General features: G+C 44.9%; 1 long non-coding RNA gene across 1 annotated transcript; it reads left to right on the forward strand.

Annotated features, from left to right (window-relative positions):
* Positions 1-490: 490 nt before the first annotated feature.
* On the forward strand, positions 491-6,249 carry LOC135566577 (uncharacterized). Its single transcript, XR_010462128.1, has 5 exons — positions 491-557; positions 4,404-4,467; positions 4,554-4,604; positions 4,939-4,974; positions 6,220-6,249. It is a non-coding gene; the product is annotated as an uncharacterized LOC135566577 (long non-coding RNA).
* The last annotated feature ends 4,807 nt before the right edge of the window (positions 6,250-11,056 follow it).

The following is an 11,056-nucleotide window of genomic DNA, read 5'->3' on the forward strand; positions in this document are numbered from 1 at the left end:
ATGCACCGTATGCTTTACTCTGACCATTTTTATCTCCATAATGCAACACTTTGAAAGGCTGTGGCCAACGATAGCGAACGACTTGACAAAAGTGATCCGCTCGAACGCGCCCACTGCTTCATACTTCCTGTCTACACTGTTTCTGCTTCCTACTTCCTGTCTACACTGTTTCTGCATTCTACTTCCGGTCTACACTGTTTCTGCTTCCTACTTCCTGTCTACACTGTTTCTGCTTCCTACTTCCTGTCTACACTGTTTCTGCTTCCTACTTCCTGTCTACACTGTTTCTACTTCCTACTTCCTGTCTACACTGTTTCTACTTCCTACTTCCTGTCTACACTGTTTCTACTTCCTACTTCCTGTCTACACTGTTTCTGCTTCCTACGCTGTTACATAATTAAATGGTGTTATAATTACAAACTTTACGACTGTGTCTTAGGGCTGAGCTATGTGTGTGTGTTGTAAGTCTAACAGTTTTGCTGTGTGTGTTTCAGGGTGACATCGGCAGGGCGGGGTCTGCAGGATATAGAGGAGATGAGGGCGCCCCCGGACCAGAGGTTGGGAAACTAATCAATCAATTTCTTTATCCATTCCGTCATCTAGTTAACACATGTATTTGTCTCACACACATTTATCACTAAGCTGGGAGTCTCATCACACATTTATCACTAAACTGGGAGTCTTATCACACCTGCATCACTAAGCTGGGAGTCTTATCACACATTTATCACTAAGCTGGGAGTCTTATCACACATTTATCACTAAGCTGGGAGTCTTATCACACATTTATCACTAAGCTGGGAGTCTCATCACACATTTATCACTAAGCTGGGAGTCTCATCACACCTGCATCACTAAGCTGGGAGTCTTATCACACCTGCATCACTAAGCTGGGAGTCTCATCACACCTGCATCACTAAGCTGGGAGTCTCATCACACATGAATCAAATCAAATCAAATCAAATGTATTTATAGAGCCCTTCTTACATCAGCTGATATCTCAAAGTGCTGTACAGAAACCCAGCCTAAAACCCCAAACAGCAAGCAATGCAGGTGTTGAAGCACGGTGGCTAGGAAAAACTCCCTAGAAAGGCGAAAACCTAGGAAGAAACCCAGAGAGGAACCAGGCTATGTGGGGTGGCCAGTCCTCTTCTGGCTGTGCCGGGTGGAGATTATAACAGAACATGGCCAAGATGTTCAAATGTTCATAAATGACCAGCATGGTCAAATAATAATAATCACAGGCAGAACAGTTGAAACTGGAGCAGCAGCACGGCCAGGTGGACTGGGGACAGCAAGGAGTCATCATGCCAGGTAGTCCTGAGGCATGGTCCTAGGGCTCAGGTCCTCCGAGAGAGAGAAAGAAAGAGAGAAAAAGAGAGAATTAAAGAGAGCATACTTAAAATCACACAGGACACCGGATAGGACAGGAGAAGTACTCCAGATATAATAAACTGACCCTAGCCCCCTGACACATAAACTACTGCAGCATAAATACTGGAGGCTGAGACAGGAGGGGTCAGGAGACACTGTGGCCCCACCGGATGATACCCCCGGACAGGGCCAAACAGGAAGGATATAACCCCACCCACTTTGCCAAAGCACAGCCCCCACACTACTAGAGGGATGGGATATCTTCAACCACCAACTTACCATCCTGAGACAAGGCCGAGTATAGCCCACAAAGATCTCCGCCACGGCACAACCCAAGGGGGGAGCGCCAACCCAGACAGGAAGATCACATCAGTCACTCAACCCACTCAAGTGACACACCCCTCCTAGGGACTGCATGAAAGAGCACTAGTAAGCAGTGACTCAGCCCCTGTAATAGGGTTAGAGGCAGAGAATCCCAGTGGAAAGAGGGGAACCGGCCAGGCAGAGAGAGCAAGGGCAGTTCGTTGCTCCAGAGCCTTTCCGTTCACCTTCACACTCCTGGGCCAGACTGCACTCAATAATTTGACCCACTGAAGAGATGAGTCTTCAGTAAAGACTTAAAGGTTGAGACCGAGTTTGCGTCTCTCACATGGGTAGGCAGACCGTTCCATAAAAATGGAGCTCTATAGGAGAAATCCCTGCCTCCAGTTGTTTGCTTAGAAATTCTAGTGACAATTAGGAGGCCTGCGTCTTGTGACCGTAGCGTACGTGTAGGTATGTACGGCAGGACCAAATCAGAGAGATAGGTAGGACCAAGCCCATGTAATGCTTTATAGGTTAGCAGTAAAACCTTGAAATGAGCCCTTGCCTTGACAGGAAGCCAGTGTAGGGAGGCTAGCACTGGAGTAATATGATCACATTTTTTGGGGTTCTAGTCAGGATTCTAGCAGCCGTATTCAGCACTAACTGAAGTTTATTTAGTGCTTTATCCGGGTAGCCGGAAAGTAGAGCATTGCAGTAGTCTAACCTAGAAGTAACAAAAGCATGGATTCATTTTTCTGCATCATTTTTGGACAGAAAGTTTCAGATTTTTGCAATGTTAAATAGATGGAAAAAAGCTGTCCTTGAAACAGTCTTGATATGTTCTTCAAAAGAGAGATCAGGGTCCAGAGTAACGCCGAGGTCCTTCACAGTTTTATTTGAGACGACTGTACAACCATTAAGATTAATTGTCAGATTCAACAGAAGATCTCTTTGTTTCTTGGGACCTAGAACAAGCATCTCTGTTTTGTCCGAGTTTAAAAGTAGAGCCGTTTGCAGCCGTCCACTTCCTTATGTCTGAAACACATGCTTCTAGCGAGGGCAATTTTGGGGCTTCACCATGTTTCATTGAAATGTACAGCTGTGTGTCATCCGCATAGCAGTGAAAGTTAACATTATGTTTTCAAATGACATCCCCAAGAGGTAAAATATGTAGTGAAAACAATATTGGTCCTAAAACGGAACGTTGAGGAACACCGAAATTTACAGTTGATTTGTCAGAGGACAAACCATTCACAGAGACAAACTGATATCTTTCCGACAGATAAGATCTAAACCAGGCCAGAACATGTCCGTGTAGACCAATTTGGGTTTCCAATCTCTCCAAAAGAATGTGGTGATCGATGGTATCAAAAGCAGCACTAAGGTCTAGAGCACGAGGACAGATGCAGAGCCTCGGTCCGATGCCATTAAAGGTCATTTACCACCTTCACAAGTGCCGTCTCAGTGCTATGATGGGGTCTAAAACCAGACTGAAGCATTTCGTATACATTGTTTGTCTTCAGGAAGGCAGTGAGTTGCTGCGCAAACAGCCTTTTCTAAAAAATTGAGAAGAATGGGAGATTTGATATAAGCCGATAGTTTTTATATTTTCTGGGTCAAGGTTTGGCTTTTTCAAGAGAGGCTTTATTACTGCCACTTTTAGTGAGTTTGGTACACATCCAGTGGATAGAGAGCCGTTTATTATGTTCAACATAGGAGGAACAAGCACAGGAAGCAGCTCTTTCAGTAGTTTAGTTGGAATGAGGTCAGTTTGCAGCTTGAAGGTTTAGAGGCCATGATTATTTTCATCATTGTGTCCAAGAGATATAGTACTAAAACACTTACATTAACTCTCCTTAGTCTAGTCCTGGTGAGTTGTGCAGGCTCAGGACAACTGAGCGTGAAGAATACGCAGATTTAAGGAATCCATAATTTTGCTTTCTAATAATCATTGTATATCTTTTCCTCAAAGAAGTTCATGAATTTATCACTGCTGGTGAAACCATCCTCTCTTGGGAATGCTGCTTTTAGTTAGTTTTTCAAACAGTATCAAAAGAATTTCGGATTGTTCTTATTTTTCCTCAATTAAGTTGGAAATGGATGATTGAGCAACAGTAAGGGCTCTTCGATACTGCACGGTACCGTCCTTCCAAGCTAGTCGGAAGACTTCCAGTTTGGTGTAGCAGCAGTAAGTGCTCTTCGATGCTGCAGTACCGTCCTTCAAGCTAGTGGAAGACTTCCAGTTTAGTGTAGCAGCAGGAGGGCTCTTCGATACTGCACGGTACTGTCTTTCAAGCTAGTCGGAAGACTTCCAGTTTGGTGTAGCGCCATTCCGTTCAATTTTCTGGCAGCTTGCTTCAGAGCTCGGGCATCACTAAGCTGGGGTCTTTCAGGTTTGTCATCTTATTTTCCAACCAGTGTGCGTGCACCAGGTGGATACCACGATATTGATAAAGGTTTCTGGCTAAATTATGTCAAGGTCAAGTGGTCAGGAAGTCTTCCTCCGTTAACATCTGAACTTCATTTCTCATGTTCCCCGCTCTGATTTCCTATCTGTCTAAACTACATTTCCCTTCTCTCTCTTATCTAAACTACCTTTCCCAACTCTTTCTTATCTAAACTACATTTCCCACCTCTCTCTTATCTAAAATACATTTCCCATCTCTTTCTTATTATCTAAACTACATTTTCCCATCTCTTAAGCTTATCTAAACTCCATTTCCCAGGGCCCCAAAGGACCAAGAGGGAATCAAAGGAGCTCCTGGAGACAGAGGCCAGATCGGAAATAGGGTGAGGAGGGCGAAGAGAAACATTTGGGGGGAGGAAAGAAAATAAGATAGAGGGATGGCTGAAGTGTTCTGTTTCTTCTGTTTCAGGGAGAAGATGGGGCACCAGGAAATGGAACTGAAGGTTGCCATGGTTTCCAGGTACAGTTGTGTTACGTCTGGTATTGTTGTTTGGGTTCATTGTGGTGTTTGTGTGTGTGTGTGTGTGTGTGTGTGTGTGTGTGTGTGTGTGTGTGTGTGTGTGTGTGTGTGTGTGTGTGTGTGTGTGTGTGTGTGTGTGTGCGTGTACGTGCGTGCGTGCGTGTGTGTGTGTGTGCGTGTGCGTGCGTGCGTGCGTATGCGTGCGTGCGTCTTGTGCGCGATATTTGTGTGTGTGTGTGTGTGTGTGTGTGTGTGTGTGTGTGTGTGTGTGTGTGTGTGCGTGTGTGTGCTGTCTGCCGTCTACCGTGTCTCACACATCCCTCTCCTCTCTCAGGGTTACCCCGGCCCACGAGGGGGCATTGGAGAGCCGGTGAGTTCACCTTTCACCTCAGAATCAGCCCCAAGGCAGTCTCTCACACTATATCACACTATCATAGTACCGTAGCGAGTTAGGTCGATAGCCTAGCCAGAACTCCAACCTGGGTCTCTCTGGTTCAGAGGCAAGGACTCTATCCACAGTCCCAAGACACTGAACTTTGTAAGTAGCATACCACCCTGCATCCCAATGCTGCCTTGCCTCTGAAACTAAACAGGGTCGGTCCTGGTCGGTCCCTGGATGGGAGACCAGATGCTGCTGGAAGTGGTGTTGGAGGGCCAGTAGGTTTAAATAGGAATATCCCAGGGTAGTGACTGCGGACATTGTCCTGTGTAGGGTGCTGTCTTTCAGGATGGGACGTTAAACGGGTGGCCTGACTCTCTGTGGTCACTAAAGATCCCATGTCACTGATCATAAGATAAGTGGTGGTGTTAACCCCGGTGTCCTGACTAAATTCCCAATCTGGTCCTCATACCACCACGGTCACACACAGGAAACACTACTCTACCCTGGTATAGGATGTATAACAGTAGTCCTACAGAACATTAACAGTACCACAGTACCAGGATGTAATGCCAGGAATGGATCCTATTCAACTCAGTGCCAGATGAATTGAGAAGAGCTTACTGAGCACTTTAGATGTGAAAAACATGGCAGGCTTAAACACCATGACATTTCAATTTTTGAGTTTTAACCTCAAATCAGTCATGATGACTAGTGTTACTGTAACTGTTTCCCAGACTGTGAATTACTTTTAGAGTAGATGTATTCATCTGGGTTCATCTGGGTTTTAGAGTAGATGTATTCATCTGGGTTCATCTGGGTTTTAGAGGAGATGTATTCATCTGGGTTCATCTGGGTTTTAGAGTAGATGTATTCATCTGGGTTTATCTGGGTTTTAGAGTAGATGTATTCCATCTGGGTTTATCTGGGTTTTAGAGTAGATGTATTCATCTAGGTTCATCTGGGTTTCAGAGTAAGATGTATTCATCTGGGTTTTAGAGGATGTTCATCTGGTTCATCTGGGTTTTAGAGTAGATGTATTCATCTGGGTATGGGAATAGAGCCATTTGACCAGGCCTATATCATGACTATATAGAGAATGACCATTTAAGATACAGTCCTTCTTTATCCGAGACATGACGATTTGCCAGTTGTATTTGGTCTGGTTCGCCCCAATGTCTGATTCATCAATAGATTTCATGACAACTGTCTCTGACCCTGACCTCAGACCTTCAGGGCGGGAAGGGAACCCGGGACCCAAAGGAGATGACGGAGAGCCTGAAACCCTGGCCTGGACGTGAGTCACACCGTCTCTATCTGTCTCTCTAGCCCTCTATATCTGTCTCTCTATCCCTCTCTATCTGTCTGTCTATCCCTCTCTATCTGTCTCTCTATCCCTCTCAATCTGTCTCTCTATCTCTCTATATCTGTCTCTCTATCCCTCTCTATCTGTCTCTCTAGCCCTCTATATCTGTCTCTCTATCCTCTCTATCTGTCTGTCTATCCCTCTCTATCTGTCTCTCTATCCCTCTCAATCTGTCTCTCTATCCCTCTCTATCTGTCTCTATCCCTCTCTATCTGTCTCTCTATCCCTCTCTATCTGTCTCTCTATCCCTCTCTATCTGTCTCTCTATCCCTCTCTATCTGTCTCTCTATCCCTCTCTATCTGTCTCTCTATCCCTCTCTATCTGTCTTTCTAGCCCTCTCTATCTGTCTCTATCCTCTCTATCTGTCTCTCTATCCCTCTCTATCTGTCTCTCTATCCCTCTCTATCTGTCTCTCTATCCCTGTATATCTCTATCCCTCTCTATCTGTCTCTCTATCCCTCTCTATCTGTCTCTCTATCCCTGTATATCTCTCTCTCTATCCTCTCTATCTGTCTCTCTATCCCTCTCTATCTGTCTCTATCCCTGCATATCTCTCTCTCTCTATCCCTCTCTATCTGTCTCTCTATCCCTCTATCTGTCTCTCTATCCCTCTCTATCACGTCTCTCTATCCCTCTCTATCTGTCTCTCTATCCTCTATCTGTCTTTCTAGCCCTCTCTATCTGTCTCTCTATCCCTCTATCTGTCTCTCTATCCCTCTCTATCTGTCTCTCTATCCCCTCTATCTGTCTCCTCCTTCTCCCTCTCCTTCTTCTCCCCTCCTTCTCTTTCCCTCCCCAGTCTCTCCTCCTTTTTTTTTTCCTTTCCCTTCACAATCTCTCCTCCCTTTTCTCTCCCTCCCCAGTCTCTCCCTCCCTTTTCTCTCCCTCCCAGTCTCTCCCTCCCTTTTCTCTCCCTCCCCAGTCTCTCCCTCCCTTTTCTCTCCTCTATCTTTCAGTCTTGCAGCTGGTAACACTTTATGTTCTGGACGCAGTGTGTGTGTGTGTGTGTGTGTGTGTGTGTGTGTGTGTGTGTGTGTGTGTATGTGTGTATTAAAGCTGTGAGCTGCTGCATGTGTATGTGTCATTGTCATGGATACCAGGAAATGAGGGGAGAGTATGTGGAAACTCATTTTCTCTTGTTGAGCCCCAGTAATGTGTTATAGTCCCAGTGATGTGTTATAGTCCCAGGGATGTGTTATAGTCCCAGTGATGTGTTATAGTCCCAGGGATGTGTTATAGTCCCAGTGATGTGTTATAGTAGTCCCAGTGATGTGTTATAGTCCCAGTGATGTGTTATAGTCCCAGTCCCAGTGATGTGTTATAGTCCCAGGGATGTGTTATAGTCCCAGTGATGTGTTATAGTCCCAGTGATGTGTTATAGTCCTAGTGGTGTGTTATAGTCCCAGTGATGTGTTATAGTCCCAGTGGTGTGTTATAGTCCCAGTCCCAGTGATGTGTTATAGTCCCAGTGATGTGTTATAGTCCCAGTGATGTGTTATAGTCCCAGTGATGTGTTATAGTCCCAGTGATGTATTTATAGTCCCAGTGATGTGTTATCCCAGTCCCAGTGATGTGTTATAGTCCCAGGGATGTGTTATAGTCCCAGTGATGTGTTATAGTCCCAGGTGATGTGTTATAGTCCCAGGGATGTTATAGTCCCAGTGATGTGTTATAGTCCCAGTGATGTGTTATAGTCCCAGTGATGTGTTATAGTCCCAGGGATGTGTTATAGTCCCAGTGATGTGTTATAGTCCCAGTGATGTGTTATAGTCCCAGTGGTGTGTTATAGTCCCAGTGATGTGTTATAGTCCCAGTGGTGTGTTATAGTCCCAGTCCCAGTGATGTGTTATAGTCCCAGTGATGTGTTATAGTCCCAGTGATGTGTTATAGTCCCAGTGATGTGTTATAGTCCCAGTGATGTGTTATAGTCCCAGTGATGTGTTATAGTCCCAGTCCCAGTGATGTGTTATAGTCCCAGTGATGTGTTATAGTCCCAGTGATGTGTTATAGTCCCAGTCCCAGTGGTGTGTTATAGTCCCAGTGATGTGTTATAGTCCCAGTGATGTGTTATAGTCCCAGTGATGTGTTATAGTCCCAGGGATGTGTTATAGTCCCAGTGATGTGTTATAGTCCCAGTGATGTGTTATAGTCCCAGTGGTGTGTTATAGTCCCAGTCCCAGTGATGTGTTATAGTCCCAGTGATGTGTTATAGTCCCAGTAATGTGTTATAGTCCCAGTGATGTGTTATAGTCCCAGTCCCAGTGATGTGTTATAGTCCCAGTCCCAGTGGTGTGTTATAGTCCCAGTGATGTGTTATAGTCCCAGTGATGTGTTATAGTCCCAGTGATGTGTTATAGTCCCAGGGATGTGTTATAGTCCCAGTGGTGTGTTATAGTCCCAGTCCCAGTGATGTGTTATAGTCCCAGTGATGTGTTATAGTCCCAGTGATGTGTTATAGTCCCAGTGATCTGTTATAGTCCCAGTAATGTGTTATAGTCCCAGTGATGTGTTATAGTCCCAGTCCCAGTGATGTGTTATAGTCCCAGTGATGTGTTATAGTCCCAGTGATCTGTTATAGTCCCAGTGATGTGTTATAGTCCCAGTCCCAGTGATGTGTTATAGTCCCATTGATGTGTTATAGTCCCAGTCCCAGTATTGTGTTATAGTCCCAGTGATGTGTTATAGTCCCAGTGATGTGTTATAGTCCCAGTCACAGTAGTGTGTTATAGTCCCAGTGATGTGTTATAGTCCCAGTGATGTGTTATAGTCCCAGTCCCAGTAATGTGTTATAGTCCCAGTGGTGTGTTATAGTCCCAGTGATGTGTTATAGTCCCAGTGGTGTGTTATAGTCCCAGTGATGTGTTATAGTCCCAGTGATGTGTTATAGTCCCAGTGGTGTGTTATAGTCCCAGTAATGTGTTATAGTCCCAGTGGTGTGTTATAGTCCCAGTGATGTGTTATAGTCCCAGTGGTGTGTTATAGTCCCAGTGATGTGTTATAGTCCCAGTGATGTGTTATAGTCCCAGTGGTGTGTTATAGTCCCAGTGGTGTGTTATAGTCCCAGTGATGTGTTATAGTCCCAGTAATGTGTTATAGTCCCAGTGATGTGTTATAGTCCCAGTGATGTGTTATAGTCCTAGTGGTGTGTTATAGTCCCAGTGATGTGTTATAGTCCCAGTGGTGTGTTATAGTCCCAGTCCCAGTGATGTGTTATAGTCCCAGTGATGTGTTATAGTCCCAGTGATGTGTTATAGTCCCAGTGATGTGTTATAGTTCCAGTGATGTGTTATAGTCCCAGTGATGTGTTATAGTCCCAGTCCCAGTGATGTGTTATAGTCCCAGGGATGTGTTATAGTCCCAGTGATGTGTTATAGTCCCAGTGATGTGTTATAGTCCTAGTGGTGTGTTATAGTCCCAGTGATGTGGGATGTTATGTCCCATGATGTGTTATAGTCCCAGTCCCAGTGATGTGTTATAGTCCCAGGGATGTGTTATAGTCCCAGTAATGTGTTATAGTCCCAGTGATGTGTTATAGTCCCAGTGATGTGTTATAGTCCCAGTGATGTGTTATAGTCCCAGTGGTGTGTTATAGTCCCAGTCCCAGTGATGTGTTATAGTCCCAGTGATGTGTTATAGTCCCAGTGATGTGTTATAGTCCCAGTGATGTGTTATAGTCCCAGTCCCAGTGATGTGTTATAGTCCCAGTGATGTGTTATAGTCCCAGTGATGTGTTATAGTCCCAGTGATGTGTTATAGTCCCAGTGGTGTGTTATAGTCCCAGTAATGTGTTATAGTCCCAGGGTGTGTTATAATCCCAGTGATGTTATAGTCCCAGTGATGTGTTATAGTCCCAGTGATGTGTTATAGTCCCAGTGGTGTGTTATAGTCCCAGTCCCAGTGATGTGTTATAGTCCCAGTGATGTGTTATAGTCCCAGTGATGTGTTATAGTCCCAGTGATGTGTTATAGTCCCAGTAATGTGTTATAGTCCCAGTGATGTGTTATAGTCCCAGTGATGTGTTATAGTCCCAGTCCCAGTGATGTGTTATAGTCCCAGTGATGTGTTATAGTCCCAGTGATGTGTTATAGTCCCAGTGATGTGTTATAGTCCCAGTCCCAGTGATGTTATAGTCCCAGTGATGTGTTATAGTCCCAGTGATGTTATAGTCCCAGTGGTGTGTTATAGTCCCAGTGGTGTGTTATAGTCCCAGCATGTGTTAGTAGTCCCAGTGGATGTGTTATTATAGTCCCAGAGCAGTTATAGTCCCAGTCCCATGATGTGTTGTCCCAGTGATGTTATAGTCCCAGTGATGTGTTATAGTCCCAGTCCCAGTGATGTTATAGTCCCAGTGATGTGTTATAGTCCCAGTAATGTGCTATAGTCCCAGTAATGTGTTATAGTCCCAGTAATGTGTTATAGTCCCAGTGGTATGAGTAGTCCCAGTAATGTGTTATAGTCCCAGTGGTGTGTTATAGTCCCAGTGATGTGTTAGTAGTCCCAGTCGTGTGTGTTATAGTCCCAGTGATGTGTTTAGTCCCAGTCCCAGTGATGTGTTATAGTCCCAGTGATGTGTTATAGTCCCAGTCGCCATGTGTGTTATAGTCCCAGTCCCAGTAGTGTGTTATAGTCCCAGTGATGTGTTATAGTCCCAGTGATGTGTTATAGTCCCAGTGAGTGTGTGTTATAGTCCCAGTGATGTGTTATAG

Source organism: Oncorhynchus nerka, unplaced genomic scaffold, assembly GCF_034236695.1.
Source record: "Oncorhynchus nerka isolate Pitt River unplaced genomic scaffold, Oner_Uvic_2.0 unplaced_scaffold_4152, whole genome shotgun sequence".
In the NCBI taxonomy this organism is placed as follows: Eukaryota; Metazoa; Chordata; class Actinopteri; order Salmoniformes; family Salmonidae; genus Oncorhynchus; species Oncorhynchus nerka.